General features: G+C 36.5%; 1 protein-coding gene across 1 annotated transcript in view; it reads left to right on the top strand.

Moving 5' to 3' along the window:
* The first annotated feature begins 1,757 nt into the window (after nucleotides 1-1,757).
* Nucleotides 1,758-13,984, top strand: part of LOC5568083 (cadherin-related tumor suppressor) — a 233,900-nt gene continuing 221,673 nt past the window's right edge. Inside the window, exon 1 of the mRNA XM_021839701.1 lies at nucleotides 1,758-2,945. The gene's annotated coding sequence lies outside the window, so the exon portion shown is untranslated. The remainder of the gene's footprint in view (nucleotides 2,946-13,984) is intronic.

Below are 13,984 nucleotides of genomic sequence, written 5' to 3'. Positions count from 1 at the left end.
ATCTTTAAACGCGTTTTTCTCGATTGCATATTTTGGAACATGGGATAATTATGTGTATAACGGCAATACAAAATATGTATAATATTGAAACGAGTTTACATATTAATATTGTACAGTAGGGCGATTCAAATTTTAAAAATGTTTGAAAACCCAATCTCCTATATGCTTCTTACCATCCTTACTATAAAAATAGTGTTCTGTAAAATTTTCAGCTTTCTAGGTGATGATGAGCCACCTTTAAGCCCAAAGACAATGTAGGCTTATATGGAAATTACTATGGAGAAATTTTGAGATATGTTCCAAACACGCTAGTATTGTAACGAAGTACAAACTTATTACCGCTTTGATTCATATTACGGACAGCTTCAAATTCCGGACACTCTGCTTTGTATGGGAAACATTTCACACGAAATGTTTCAAATTTTGCTATTCAAAAGTTCTCATTTTCAAGGCTCATTTTACTAAGCATTTTCCATAGATATGTATGAACATTTCTAATGCCCAACTGCCTTAGATGTCTCTTTTGTGGTTTGACAATTAAAATTTGTGATTCAACTTTTCTATTTATGGTTTTCATGAGCTGTCCGGAATTCGAAACAAAATGTCCGGAAAATGAGGCAAAAGTAAGGCAGCGTCCGGAATAAGAATTGTGCTAAGTTCACACATTTCTATTTATTTAAAATTATCCATGTTAGGGAATCAAAATCTTCAACCACCATTTGAAAGTTAGGAGTTTTGAAGGCTCGATAACGCAGTGGAATCATACAGAATGATTTATTTTATTTGCTTTCTGATGAGCTATACTTCTCTGAGGCCTTAAGTTTCCGTAATATGAATCAAAACGGTATCTAATAATCATCAAAACTACGTACGCGGCTTCTTCGGCAACAATAAAAGTAATACTAAAGTTCTTGCCTAGTCGTAGACAAAAAGTTAGCTGATGCCATCTGTCGCTTCATGAGTTATCCAGGATTATCCAGAGTACTAGAGGTTTTTACCATCGAAAACAGCGATCTGCCACAGTTTGCGGTGTACCTTAACCTTCCAGTCGTCGCGCGGATTGCCACCGTCAGAACCACCACGCTGCTGTTGTGAACGAAAAGCGAGGTTATTCCAACAGTGTTGTACAAAGTACAACAGCGCGACGACTGAAGTGTTAATAAAACAGAACATGAAAACATTATTGACGATTCATCATTATTAGAGATTTAAATTATTGGCTTTATTGGAATAGGCGCGTGCGGCACAATATGCTACATCGCAGTCGAATACTAGGGCTAACATCGCGCTAAAATGGTAAAATTCTCTCCGTGTTCCCTGGCTGTGAGAAAATACCATGTTGGCCGAGCAAAACAAAACCCCAAACATAGAAAGCATAACCGGAGAGCCAGATCAGCGCACGCTCCCAACTCAACATTGTATGGCTCTCGCGCAAAGCCACTGAACTATGAAGATAATGTTCTACGCATAAACAACACTACCACCGTGCACCATGGTAGGTACAATGATCGTGGTGCGATCGCTCACAAGACCAGAAGAATGCTAAGGAATTTCCTTATGACTTGGGGCGCACCACGCAAACATGGAAACCATTGAAGTTGTGGTGATCGTGCAAGGCATGATTGGCATCCACGCTATGTCGCAACCACCAACACATCCTTCGAAGGATGTGGCGAGCATAAGATATAGCATTAGCCATGCATAAGTTGGTGTGATCTTGGAGATCGCCGAGAGAGAAAGAGAGTCTTGCAAGCAGCCATCATCTTTGGCTGAAGCTGACCAGTCTGCGCAACGGTGCCCTCAGTATTGAAGTGATCGCGCGATCGTGTGGAAGTGAGCGCCCTGGCCCCGTCCTGGGAGAGATAGACCGATTTGAACACTTGGAGATATAGGGAGACCTCGCGACCAAACCGTCCAGGGGAAGGAACGAAGGGGCAGGAAGGAAGATTCCTCTTAATGTGCCAAAGTCGGAGGCACAAGAGACGCGACCGGGAGTGTGTGCGTGAGTGAGCTTTGCGCGGGGGTTGCGGAAACGTGAATAAGGGAGGACCTCTTTTAGAGCTCTGGAACGGAATCGGTGCTGAAGTGAGTGAGTGACCGCAGCCTGCAAAGAAGTGCGGTGTTTTTTTTTTCGGGGGCCTCTCGGGCATACCACAGTGTTGTGTGTACAGATTTTGTAGCTAACTTCTATACGAGAAGGCGATAGACCAGGAAGATCTCCAAAGTGCCTTTTGCCCGTTGTGTGTGCTCGTGGAAGAGTGTGGTGGCTATTCATCTTGTTTTTCCTATGCGCTTTTTTATGAAACTGATCTAAACTGAGACAGAAGTTTCTTAGTGTATTGTGAAGAGATGGAAACGCTGAATGCATTCTGGAAGGAAGATTTTTCAAGTGATTGAAAGCTGAAACGGAGTGAAGAGAGATAAATTACAATACGAATGAATTTGATGAAAAATTGTTGAAATTGTTTAGAAGGAGCAAAACGGAGTAGAAGGAAGAGTAAGCTGACGACGAATTGAGTTTGGTGCTTTGACTTTTGATGTCTGTGAGTGCTGAAGAAATAACAGAAAAAAAGGTAAAGCAGGAAGAAAAAATGGAGCAGTTAAAATAAGAGAAAAAAGATAATTTATGAAAATGTATGCAATTCGATTTTGCGACGTGTAACACGTTCTGGATGTTATTATTGGCCTGGCTGCTGCTGGAGGTGCTTCTGTTCTGTTCGTACGGTCGTTGAAGTCACTGCGCTGCTGAGCGAGCTGCTACTGAGCCGATACCAAAGTCCGTCGATTTTGTTCCCAGGACGCAAGCGAGTTCAACCTAAGGAACTTGACGATCATGATGATGGTGATGGTGATGAATAACGTCTGAGTCTCATGGGCATGAAGGCGCGCGTTGGGAGAAGAAAAACCTCGCCGAGACACGATCATCATCGCGCGCATCTTCCACGGTTTGTGAAAATTAAAAATGCGAATTTATTTTAGTTTTGACGACGCAGTCGATAGGAAGTCGATCGGTGGCAGTTACCGCCAGACTGGGGCACTGAAGTGAAGCTTGAAAAACGAGCTCCGGGCGATCCCATGGGAAAGCGGAATTTCATGAGTTATGTTGTCGGGAAGAGTTTTATGGCTAATTTATAATGATTTGTATTTGATTAGAAAAAAAAATGAATAATTATGTGGAGGCATTTCGGCATTTTCTGTTCAATACCATCATGATTGAATTTTTATGTACGTTTTAAGCAAAAGAATCGTTAATCGTCCCACCCAACAAGAACGCTTTCAAACGATTGTATGCTTATTGTCGAAATGCATTCTTTCATCATAGATTGAAAATGAGAATTTGAAAAACACCAAATTTGAACATATATTACCATTAGTCAAAAAACAAGTAGTATTCATACGAATAATTTCTGTTACGTCATACATAAGTACCATCATTTGCCGTATCGTAAAACGAATTGAAATTTGTAACTTTTGAGCGATTCTGGTCTTGTGGGGTGCATATAGTATTATCCAAGTATTTTTGAAGCCTGCACTGATAAGATGTTTTTCTAATTATGTCGAAATTTTAGATTGCGAGATGAAATTGATTAATTACTGCGACAAGTTTCCAAAAAAAAAAGAGATATGACAGCGTCCATTTATTACGTAACGCTAAAATTGAAAATTTTAGGCAATTGTCTTTGAAGGTGAGGACCTATTAAAAAGAAATGATTATATTCTAACCAAAATGGACTCCTAAGGGCCAATGCATTGGCGTAAATACGGGGGCTAGGGGGTCTAAGCCACACCTAGAACCTTATTCTGTTTGTAGGGAATTCTGATGCAAAAATCTTCAGGCTTCAGAGAAACCATCAAAGACTATTACGCGACTTTTCAACTGGTTCATCGAGAATTTCTCGATGGATTCCGCAAGGAAAAGCTTCGGGAATTATCCTAGTGATTTTAGGGACTCCTACAGGTACGAAAAATTTCTGTTACGTCATACCTATCATTATTTGCCGTATCGTAAAACGAATTGAAATTTGTTACTTTTGACCGATTCTGGTCTTGTGGGATGCATATAGTATTATTCAAGTATTTTTGAAACCTGATCTAATTATGTGGACAATATTTTGATTAACTTTGATTTAATCATAAAAAAATTAGAAGCGAAATTTTTGTATGCTAGATGAAGTTGACCAACTACTGCGACAAGTTTCCAAAGATAAAGAGATATGCTACTCACTAAATTTAAGGTCACTGATTTTGAATCGAGTGTCAAAAATCTTACAACTTGTTGATAAAGCGATCAATTTTTGTTTTTTTTTTAATTACGGAAGAAAAGACATTATGCGCCCAAGGGTAGGCAACTTTCTTTGAAGGTGACGACCTATCAAAAAGAAATGATTATATTTTAACGAAAATGTTCCCAAAGGGCCAATGCATTGGCGCAAATACGGGGGGCTAGGTGGTGTAAGCCACACCTAGAACCTTATTCTGCTTGTAGGAAATTCTGATGCAAAAATCTTCAGGCTTCAGAGAAACCATCAAATACTATTACGCGACTATTCAACTGATCCAACGAGAATTTCACGATGAATTCCTCATGGAAAAGCTTCGGGAGTTATCCTAGTGATTTCAGGGACTCCTACAGGAATCTCTCCAAAAATATTTCTAGAGTTTTCTCTACTAATAATCTCTATAATTTAACTGGCGGTTTTTCAAAGGATGTTTAGGGGAGTTTCGTTAGAATTTGCTCCAAGAAATCCTTGAGCACATCAACACTACTACCTCCAGGAATTTGCTCAGGGATTACTTTGATTTTTTTTTCCAAAGACTAGGATTTTCTCCATTTTTTTGCCATTAATCTTTCAATCGAATTATCAAATTTTTACTCTAGGCAATCTTACAAATATTCTTTCGGAAATTCTTAAGAATTTGTTTTTCCAAAAAACCCTACATGAACTCCCACGCCATTTTATCCACGGTTACTCTCAAGAATTGCTCGAGAAAAGCTGTTAAGAAATTTTCCAAGAATTCTTCAATATTTTCAGTCTGTGATTCATTCATAATAAAGTTCCTTAAGATTTTTGTCTGCAGTTCTTTCAAAGATTTCTCAATCAATATCTTTAAAGAAATGCTCATGGATTCCTCAAAACTTATATACAGTGGGATTCCGTTTTTGGCATGTTCCGTTTTTGGCATGCTCCGTTTTTGGCAACATTTTTGAAAACCATTAAAATTGGTAAACTTTTGCAAATATCTGTGTGTTGTTTGTGTTAGTTATTTGAAAAGCAAGTCAGCTTCACGCTTATAGCCTTCCAGAGCTCAATTTTCGTTGATATTCCCCCTAATTGCACCAACTGCTAGTATAACCTGTACGCGCCTATTTACTTCTAAAAGGTCGTGTGTTTGCAACGTTTCATAAAGTAATTAATCTCTATGGGTATCTCAACTAGAGTGCCAATATCTTCTCTCAGGCATTCATGCTGTATAACCAGCCCACTTGAGTATGCCGGTAGGTGATACACATTCTTCTTTGAATTTGGAATAGCTCATTTGAACAAATCACAAGCATCGACTCAAGAGTAACAAAAAGTCTATACATTTCTATCATGAATTTCTTCTCGCCTCTTCAGCTCACTGTTTCTTTTATTGTGGGATTATATGCATAGCGTATGTAAAAGTATCTATAATAATAGAAACAAACCAGCAAAAAGTCTCTAAGCTCGGGATAAATAAATGACCCACCAGCTGCTTCTATACGCTGTTTCACCACCATACACATGCAAACACAGTTTATTTTCAATAAGGTAGTTAAAGCATGCGATGAATACGCTAGAGATTCTGTATAATGTTAGACATTTGAAGAAACGGTCTAATGTTGCTCAGGATGGAGTAGAATGAATGCCATATCAAGATTTTAATTAAACATGCAGGCTACATGGATTAAAATGTTCCTATTGCAAGGTCTAGGAGTTTTCTAATTGTATTCTGGAGAATTCTTACGAGATCCTATGTTCTTCTGGGAATTTTCAGCGGAATCTTGAAAATACTGTGCGAAATCTGGGTATTTCTATTGGGCATTAAAATTTTCTTGCGGGTTCCTTAAGAGATTTAATTAGTTGCTTGAGACGCTGTGCAACGTCCTGTAAGTTTCTAGCGGAATGCTGTGATTTTCTAGTTGTATTCTGAACATTTCTATCTAAATCTTGAGGATTCTGAATAGTTTTCCAGCGGAATATGGAGATTGCTGTTGGTAATCTTAGAAGTCCTTATGAACTTTTGAATATTTTCAGCAATATCGCAGCGAAATCTTAAAATTCTGAGCAATGTCTTTAAAATTCCTAGCTAGCTCTTGGGTAGACGTCAATTCCTATATGAATTCTAGGCAAGATCCTGTCGATTTCTAGCGAGCTACTTTAGAGTGTTAACTGATTTCTGTGGATTCTTAACAAGCACCTGATGATTCTTATCGGGATTTAAGGGTTTCATAGCGGGATCCTGAGAATATCTGTTGGATCCATATGGTTAATTTATAATATGCAAGCTCAACTTCTAAAACTCATTTCAAATTGAAGTGATGAGAAGCTTTTTTGTGTATTCTACGAAATTGTGGGCCACAGTTAAGGATCTTGGGGTGCCAAAGCGACTTGTGGGCCGCATGTTAAGCATCACTGTTCTATACCATTTTTCAATTATTTCTAGGGGAATTTTACATCCATATTGCTTTGGAAAATCCAAATGAATGCTTTGTCAATATTATGTTTCGATAAATAGTATAGTGTTTGTATATTCCAATTGATTTCAGCTATTTCTGTGTGCCCTTTTGATTGCAATAAATCATGTTATGTAAGATACCATGCTATGAAAAGAACATAATTTTGAAGAGCCATTTTCAATTGATCAAATATTATCAAATTTGGCAGCAGAAGCGATAGCCAAATAGAAAAATCATTATATTATGTAACACCTAGAGCTTTTTTGTAAATACGTTTCTAATGGAAGGTATTGTATTTCTGTATTCTTTCCCTATTTTATGGAATTGTCCAATTCACAGCCCTCTCCTACGGAAATTCGCTTTGAAATGGACTGTTTGGAAATCTAGCCATCATTTGGATCCATAATGATGATGTAATAACGTCCAAATAATATTTTTGAAATTGAAAAAATGAGTTCCGATTTTGGCACGGTTCCGTTTTTGGCAACTGAGAATTTTGATTTTGTTGCTTAAAACGGAATCCCACTGTACCGTCAAGCTACCATTCACCGTGCATTTAAAAAAAATTTGCACTTCAATAAATTGTATAACTTTTCCAAATAATTTGATGCGTACTAGAATACCACTACGTAGCGTGCAATTATATAATAATTCAGGAAAAAAATATAAAACTAGTGTTGGATAACAAAAAATACTCTAAAAATATGTTTGAAAATGTCATGTTAAGGTCGCCTCGTACCGTTCTATGTCACCATTTACCGTGCACACTAGTGCACCATTCACCGTGCATATAGTTTTCGTCATGATTTAATTTTGTATCTTGAAGAAACGTTGGTAATGGAGCAACTATGTTGCTAGTAGTGTGCGCACTCATTTTTAAGAGCATTAAAATCTTCATTTATAATAAAAAGCATAGCATAGCATAGACTGACTGTACATGCCAATGGTTGCTACTCCGTGATTGATCGGAACTGGTAAGAATTGCACTACGATCCAAATGAATAAGGGATGGGAGTTTCCGCTTACTCTCGAAGTGCAATTTTAGCAGATTTAATATTATTGATCAATAACGGCGCCGGCCAAGTCCTTACAGTCAGTTGGGATGGGGAAGGAATGTTAGGGTGTAATGATTGTTGCTTCTAGAGACCGAGAATACCTCTGCATCTCCACAATCACCACGGGAAGGGTGTTTATTAGTGAGGGAGGAAAAGATCTGGGAGTCACCTCTGGTCGATGATGCGATCCATGGGCAAGGGGGAAATATACGACTTATATTTAAAGCTAGTTTTGTATTTTTGTCTCGAGAAGTTTTTGGTAGAAGCTTTAAAAAATACGTCAACATCTATAATGTCGAACAATTCAAAAGATGTTTTTATCAATGACTAAAACTGAAAATTACATGTATATATTTTAAATTATATGAAACAGGAATAATGCCGACACTTGTAGTGACGAACTATACATAGTTTGTTTGAAAATTACATATGAGTATTACTGTGCATTTTGTCTCGATATGGTAGAAGTTTTAAAAATTACGTCAACATTCACAATGTCGAACAATTCAAAAGATAATTTTTAATAATTTTAAAAAGAGAAAAATATATGTATATTGGAAATTGTATAAGAAAAAAGCATAATGCCGATACTTATAGTGACGAACCATACAAAGTTTGTTTTAATATTACTTAAAAGTTACGCTTTCGAGAAAAAATGTGTTATCACAAGCATGAAACAAACTCACCAGTTGGTAATCCATCCTCGACTGAACACAAAACTGACACTGACAGCAAAACTTCTTGGCGTCCCGAAAATAAACCGTCTTGCTTTTGCCTTCCAAATACCTACCCAGCAAAACGCTCCAAAACAGAAAAAAATCTTTGGAGACGAAAACACGCGCGAAACCGTGAGCCAAATCTATCGGACGACGCAAAACCGAACTGTCCTGCGTGAGCTTCATGAAGCACTCTCAATCTCGCAGATTTCAGTTAGTTGATCGAAAGTATTTATCATTTGATGACTCTTCATGGTATTAACTCCGATTTGATAAACGACGCGCATGACAATCACGCTTTTCATGGGGCGTTGCGAGCCCGCATGAAGATGATCGAAATAAATATTTTCCTGCTTTTCGCGAAGAGTAGGCAGCGTGGATCGTACCGTTCACATTCTTAAAATCTTCATTTATAATAAAAACCATAAAAAGTATAAAAATTTACTAAATAAATATTTTTTTTATTAAAATCATTATAGGAGGTTCGACTGTATTGTCCAAACCATTTCATATTCACTCAAACACTCAATATGAAGTTTTTTAATCACGACATAACAATAAATCTAGTATTATCGAATAATTTTAAGCTTTTTACAGTAATGCACGGTAATGGGAACCATACATATTGCAAAGGGTCCATTTACCGTGCATTTGGGTTTTGACTGAAACACAAGAAAAAATATAAATTGCATAAAATTTCATTGCTCATACGATGAAATACATCTAACTAGTAGTATCCACAGGATAACCTTGTTGAAATTTTGAAAAATTTCATACTCTAACGTTAAAATGAAAAATGGTAATTATTGGCGTTTCTACTAAGAGTGTTGAAAAATCTCATTATCAAACAGAATTCATATGATTTTGACTACATAAACAAGGTTTTTCAAAATGCTTTGTGACAAAAACTACTTCATTTTATCAGTTTTATCTTATATTGCTGACAAAAGAATAATTTGTGAAAATTGTATGAATATTCTGTAGGAATTTGTATATGTGCACGGTGAATGGAGCCCGCACGGTGACTGGTGACTTAACGGTATTACAATTATAAAAACTAATAGATTACGATTATACTTCTGAGAAAAATCTAATAAAAAAATCGAAGTAGATTTGAGTAGGGTAACCGTCCTATTATGGAGGACTTAAGCACGGTGTTGAAATTTAAATCGTATTTCAGTGTCCAAAACCTAAATATTATAATATTTTACAATGCAAAGTGTTAAAACTATCCTTTATCGAGAGTATAGTAAAGTAAAAAAGTAAATTTTGGAATCAAACATACATTTTTTTAACATAAATCTGAAGCTCTTCCGCTGTCCTATTATTGCGGTATTTCGTCCTATTATTGCGGTAGTGCCGTCCTATTATTGCGGTATACAAGAAATCATAGATTTTATTACATTCAGTATAAATGCAATGTCACACAATGTTCTAGCATTAAAACTATGCTCCCCCAGGTTAATGACACTGCACGGTACTGTCAGTTTGTGTGACTTTGGACATATCTATAAAGAAAACTAATTCATTACTTTACGTCACGATCCGAAAACAAATCAACAGAATCGAATGATTTTCTGGTGGTTTCGTCTCTTCTTCCGTCGTAGCTGGACAATGTTAATGTAAATAGACAAGGTTCTTCCATCTGAGACCAGACTAGTCGCTATATAAGAAATGTATTTGTTGACTCAAGTATAACCACAATTAAAAATATTTTTTCACTAGTTTTCACCAATCCAATGCAATTTTTAAAGATTGCTTCCTTGCGATCATCTTTTATCTTAGTTTTTCATCGCATATTTGGCATGTGTTACGAATTTCAATCAGTTTACGTGATTTTTCGGTAAAACATTGATTTTATTTACAATATATTTGTAAATAAGAGCAACTATAGGGTAAAAATGAACATAAACCTTTTGTTTGACTAAATAAATGTATGAATAACTCAAAATTATGTCCCTTATTAGTATCCTAATAATATAATTAATGTTTCCAGCAATTACATTTAAAATGACTATTGAAATAACGATTTTTTGAATGAGATTTACAGATACCGCAATAATACGCAAAAAGCTATTTTCATTGTCCTATTATTGCGGTATATGCTTTTTCTCAAAAATATAAAACTTTTATTCAAAATTCAATATCTATCATGTAACTACATCCATACTGAACTGATATACCCGCTACATACAATTGTTTTGGTTCTACACTTAAAAATTTAAGCTTATGAAAACCCGCCCGTAGATAGAGAGACTGGTTAAAAATATAGGCTTTTCTTGATGCATCATTTGAAACTGTTCTTCCAACGATCAAAATCGTTTAATTTTCAAAGCTTTTATCTGGTACAGCTTGGGAATACTATAGGCTTTCATCATCATCGATAATATCCATAGGAAATAGAGTTTTCGATTGATAATGAGGGTTTAACTCTTATACCGCAATAATAGGGAATACCGCAATAATGGGCAAATTACCCTATTTCATACCGTTTTACGAGAAGCTGGCATTGAGGAAGAATGTTAATGGTGTATTTCGACCACTTGTATACTTGTCGAAGGAAATTAAAAGGCACAAAACAAGGGTCCGGATCCTATTTTCAGTAATGGACCCACTTTTCGCTACAATATGCTCCATTTTACTGCCAAAGTTTTCAAAAATTTGGCTGAAAAAAACTGTTCAATTTAAAATAATAAAGGTTTCCAAGTAGTTGACACTTTATATTTTTTTTCTAAAGTTCATTTACGTGAACCATCGTAATAGTTGAACGAGTGACAGTTGTTTAACATTTTATTGAAATGTATTATTTTGCGTTACACGTCAAACTCGATTCGAACATCTTACAAACAAAGTATTAGGTTTATTCTTCGGAAAAAGGCCGATTGAGGATGTATTTTAAACATTTTATTTCAATTATTATCATGCAATATTTTACAGTACACATAAGGAGAAAAACCAAACTATACATCAATCGTTTCAAAAATTTGTGGAATATTCAAATCGCTGGGAAGGTTATTGACCAATTTTTTAATAATATTTTTGGTGGATTCTATGGAAGTTTTTTCTTTGATTTTTAGCTGATGCGAAGCGAGATTAAGAAGATTTATTAAAGAATCATCAGTAAGCTTCTCGTCGTCTAAAGACAACTAACTATTCATCGGTAGGTTGCTGGCGGGCTCTTTGGCAAATTTCTTGGGAGATTTTAGGGGATTTTCTTTTTTTTTTTCGTCGGCAGTTTTTTTCTAAGGTTTTTATCTGATTTCAAAACAGTTTCTTGACAGGATCCAAATAATACGTTTTTTCGCTCAACTTAATCATTGGTTAATTGCTGGAGAGAATTAAACCAATTGTTACATACAGTGGTCACTATTCCGGGCCACCAACTTTTATGGGTCATTTCTATTAGAATTGCATGTGGAACAGTGACTAATAATTGATATTAGGCGACCCATAATGGTATGACCAAGATGCAGGTTTCTGGCAAGGCTTCTGGTGGATTACTTGTTCTATTTGTTTTATTAGTGTATTGCGGTTGTAGGACATTTCCCAGAATGACATTCCCCAGAACACCATTGCCCAGAATGACGTTCCCCAGAATCCCATTCCCTAGATTGGGACATTCCCCAGAATCGATTTTATATATTTTTAAAGAGCGGGATGAAATAAACTTTGATTTATTTAGTCTTTTGTCTTTAAAAAAATTTACTTACCGAATTGATTCGAATTTTCAGACGCTTCAAATTCCGGACATCGACATGAATTCACCCATATTATTATTTCGTTAAAGTAATTATTATGGATCTCAAGCGAATACAAGTTGAGTCCAAAAAAAACCTTTTGAAAGGCAACTATTTGCTTCCCTTGTCTCTAGTAAATCATCTAAGGAGCCGCCCATTAACCACTTGATCATATATGGAGGTGGGAAGGTTTTGGCCGAAGACTACGGCCCATAAAAATTTCAAAACGTTTGTATGGACAAAAGTTCACGTAGCGGGAATGAGATGGTCTTGAAAATCCAATAAATGACTACGTGATTCATCGCCAGATCCGACAAAAATCTTAAGGGGAAAATGCTGTTTAAAAGCTGTTTAACATGATTGTGTTACTTTTTCCCGAAAGTAAAATCCCCGAAAGCCATTTCTCCGAATGACCCGTTGCTTCGAAGAGCGATGTAGTTTAAACAGGTACACACACAAGAATAGACTTTAGGGACTGGGTGCTACAGCCGCCTCTCCAGTAAAAGCATAAACCTAAGAATGCTAATGTCGCTATTATTCGTGTTACCAACATCTAGTTTGCCACGCGCTGACAGCGTGAGTACCGGGCCTCAAAGTATCAAATCATTTTTTAAAAACATAACAAATCATCCTCTACAACATGACATGGAACAAACAATGAAAAAGTACAGTTAAAGGTAATGATAAATTAATGATAAATAAATTCAGTTTTGTGACAACAGCGCCAGAAGCGTTCTACTACTTAGATTTCTATTACCTCTCCACATCAAGATACCGAAGGGGCCATCGAGATAGGAATAGATAGAGACAAAGAACAATTTTTTGATGAATACTAGATTGAAAAACACAGTAATACACAAACAGGCGTCATTTTGTACTCCTAATTTGTTTTGAATCCCAAAGCTTTGGTCTAGTAACCTTCAATATTGGTCATATCGACATACAGAGAAAAAAATCAGAAACACATCGAGATATGGAGATATCGAGATCTTCTTCTTCTTCTTTCTGGCGTTACGTCCCCACTGGGACAGAGCCTGCTTCTCAGCTTAGTGTTCTTATGAGCACTTCCACAGTTATTAACTGAGAGCTTACTATGCCAATGACCATTTTTGCATGCGTATATCGTGTGGCAGGTACGATGATACTCTATGCCCTGGGAAGTCGAGAAAATTTCCAACCCGAAAAGATCCTCGACCGGTGGGATTCGAACCCACGACCCTCAGCTTGGTCGTGCTGAATAGCTGCGCGTTTACCGCTACGGCTATCTGGGAGATATCGAGATATGGAGAGTGAAAATGTATGCAGACTGAAGGGACTTATGGAATCATCGGCATAGGGAGAGATATCGAGATGTAGAACATCGAGATGTGGAGAGTCGACTGTAGCAAGAATGATAAGCAATCAACAAAAGGAGATACGATAGGTTATAAGGTCATTATAGACCAAACACATCTTGCCAAAAATGCCAAGGACGGTTAAACTCGAAAGAATCGCCTATCAAGTAAAGCAGGATGCATATCAGATGACCGGTTCATCACCTTGAAACACAAAAAGTTATGACAATTATGAGAGCTAAAAACATTTCGGGGAACTGGGCTATTCGAGAAAACGGAGTATTTGGGGAAAAGTAGCTACACTGTTTAAGATAAACTGATCTTACATATGTATGTCACACTATGTTTTATGATTGAAGTTGACTCAAGCTATTCGAAAAATTATTTCTTTTGTTTTCATAGTTATTCTGTCTTCTTTTAATATTGGCTGTTCTTCCTAATT

Source organism: Aedes aegypti, chromosome 2 (genome assembly GCF_002204515.2).
Source record: "Aedes aegypti strain LVP_AGWG chromosome 2, AaegL5.0 Primary Assembly, whole genome shotgun sequence".
In the NCBI taxonomy this organism is placed as follows: Eukaryota; Metazoa; Arthropoda; class Insecta; order Diptera; family Culicidae; genus Aedes; species Aedes aegypti.
This window is presented reverse-complemented; position numbering and strand designations above follow the sequence as displayed.